This window comes from Meriones unguiculatus, assembly GCF_030254825.1.
Source record: "Meriones unguiculatus strain TT.TT164.6M chromosome 13 unlocalized genomic scaffold, Bangor_MerUng_6.1 Chr13_unordered_Scaffold_34, whole genome shotgun sequence".
Taxonomy (NCBI): Eukaryota; Metazoa; Chordata; class Mammalia; order Rodentia; family Muridae; genus Meriones; species Meriones unguiculatus.
The window spans coordinates 17,003,883-17,007,130 of NW_026843646.1; positions in this window are offsets into that span (position 1 = coordinate 17,003,883).

The window sequence follows — 3,248 nt, forward strand, 5'->3', positions numbered from 1 at the left end:
TTCTCCAAGTTCTCCAGCTCAAGGGTTTTCTCATTTTGTGTTTTCTTTATTGATTCTAATTCTGTTGTCATGCCTTGCACCATTTCTTTCATGTGTTTGAATTTGGATTCCTATCTCTCTACGATGGCCTCTATTTCTTTTTTCATTTCCTTCTTATATGCCACTAATTTTTCCTCTACTTGTGTATCTATTTGTTTGGCTATGTTTGCCTGTTTTTCTTTAAGGATATTGTCTATTTCTTCTTTCTTTGCCTCCAATTGACTGGCCATCTCTTTGAAAGACTTGTTCATTTCCTCCTTATGAGCCTCAAATAATTGGGCAAGCATGGCTTTAAAATCATTTTCCTGTGCTTCTGCTGAATTGGTGTATCCATCGATTTTGGGGTTTGCTGGTGAAGTCATGATGTCCTGATTTATGTTGGAAGTGTTCTTTCGTCTACCTCTGGCCATTGGCTTATCTGAAACCTTCCCTGTTTGTTTTTGGATTCTGCAGATCAGACTGGTGCTGTCTCTCTCTGGTGTCTGGAGAGTTCTTCAGGAAGCTGAGCACTCTCAGCGTGTGCTGAGGACTAGCTGTACCTGTGGGAGGAAAGTACGCAGGCGCAAACGGGGCTAATGCAAGCGTGTGTGTGCACGCGCGTGTGTGTGTCTGTGTGTGTAAGTGTGCGTGGATGAGTTTCTCGAGGGACAGAGTGATGGCTAATGTTGAACCCTTGAGTGTGTGGGAGGGGCTCTGCACTGTATATGTCGCAGGCGCTAATGATGATCGCAGCGCAATTTCTGGCATTAACTGTCTTAACTCCTCAATCAGGCCCACAGGGCAGGAACTTCAATGTCCCTAGTGCCCCTCTGTTTCCCAAAGTGGGTATGTGGGTGGGAGGGGGGTTCGATGCCTGGCTTCTGATTTAGAAGGACCCAGGATCTGGGGAACTGCAGATTCTCAAGGGTGCACTCACTTACAGGCAGGTCTCTTGGCAGAGATCTTGGTATCCGGGGCTCTCTGCTCTCTGGTTTGGCCCTGCTTCTTTGATGTGTTCCGCCAGTTCTGTGCTGCTGTCACTGCCAGGTTCTGAGGTCTTGCTGCAGCTGGAGATTTCAGGGTGGTCACTTCAGCAGGGATGGGGTAACCAGGCTCTCTGTTCTCTGGTTTGTCCCTGGTTAGTCTTAAACTGGAGGGCTGTGGTGCCCCGCCAGTTCAGTGCTGCTCTGCCGCCACGTCCCGCTGTAACTGGAGACTGGGTTGCTAGTCCCAATGCTTTCTGGGAAGTCCTGGGATCTCTTCGTTGTGCTCTCCAAGCTTGGGAGGCCCAGCGCCTGGTGTGTCCAGGTTGTATGACGTTTCTGCCTGGTTTTGGTGAGTATATAGCGTATTCTCTGTCACTGGATGAGCAACCAATTTTTAGTCCTATCTTAGGTCCAATTCATCTCTCCTCATGGTTCCAAGTCCTCTCCACCTATCTCTCCTTTCCAACTCTGTCACGTGAGTTTTTATCTTAGTCATCCTTACTGGAGGAAAATGGAATCTTAAAGTCATTTTGACTTGCATTTCTCTGATGGCTAACACCATTGGGCATTTTTTTGGGGGTGCTTCTCAGCCAATTGAGATTCCTGTTGTGAATTTTCAGTTTACTTCTGTACCCCATGTTTTAATTGGATCATTTGATTTGTTGATGTTTGATTTCTTAAGTTCTTTGTGTATTTTGGATATTAGCCCTCTCTGTGATGTTGGGTTGATGAAGCTCTTTTCCCAGTTTGCAGGTTGTCATACTATTCTATTGACATGCCCTTTGATTTATAGAAGCTTTTCAGTTTCATGAGCTCCCATTTATTAATTGTTGATCTTAGAGCCTGTGATATTTTGGTTCTGTTGTCTGCTATTCTAATGAGTTCCAGGCTTTTCCCCACATTGTCTTCTAATAGATTTTTGAGTCTGGCTTTATGTCAAGTTTTTTGAGTTACTTGGACTTGAGTTTGTGCAGGGAGATACATATGGGTCTATTTGCATTTTCTGCATGAAGACATCCAGTTAGAAGCTCAATTTTGTTCTATTGACCAACATGTTTCTGTGCCAATACCATGCAATTTTTATTACTATTTCTCTGTAGTATAGGTAGAACTCATGGATGTTGATACTGCCTGAAGTTCTTTTATTGTATAGAATTGTCTTGGCTATCCTTTGTCTTTTATATTTCCATATAAAGTTACTGGTTGCTCTTTCCAAGTATCCAAAGAATTATGTAGGAAATTAATGGGAATTGTATTGAATCTGTTGATGGCTTTTGGCAGGGTAGTCTTTTTTTTTGTATGTTAATCTTACTGATCCAGGATCATGGGAGAACTGTCAGTCTTCTAAAATCTGTAGTTTCTTTTCTGAAAGACTTGAAGTTCTTGTCATACAGGTCTTTCAATTGCTTGGTTGGAGTATGTTTAGCTATTGTGAAGTGTGTTGCTTCCCTGATTTCTCTCTCAGCCCTATTGTCACTTGCATATGGGAGGGCTACTGATGTTTTTTGAGTTAATTTGGTATACAAACAATTCTATGACAGTGTCTAGTACCTGTAGAAATTCTCTGGTAAAATCTTGGGGGTCACTTATGTATAGTATCATATCATCTACAAACAGTGATACATTGACTTCTTCATTTCAATCTGTAGCCTTTTAATCTCCTTTCTATTGCTCTAGGTAGAAAATCAAGTACTATATTGATGGGCTATGGTATGATAGGCAGCCTTGTTTTGTCCCAGATTTTAGTGGGAATGCTTGAAGTTTTTGTCCATTTAACTTGATGTTAGCTATTGGCTTGCTGTATGTTGCCCTTATTGTGTTTATGAGCCTTATTTCCCTGATTGTATGATGTCTCTTTGAAATTTTAAAATAATTGTTATATGTCGTTCTTAGTTCTATTGTGATTGTGAGCTTGTGTGTGAGTGCTCATGCATGTGAGCACATGTACCTGTTAGGGTCATAATCAACACTGGTTATCTTACTCAGTTGCTCTGCCTTTTATTTTCAACAAGGACATAGCTCTGAAACCTTCATGATTTTGATGTATTCAATTTGGACACCATTTCGTTGACTTTCTCACTGTCTTCATGATCACAAAATTTGTATTATAGGAATATTTTCTACACCCAACTTTTCTTTCCATCCCTTCAGCATGATCACATTCAGGTTCTCATGTTCATGTGACAAACATGTTAAACACTAAATCATCTCTTCAGTCATATTTTATTACTTTAATTTAGAAAT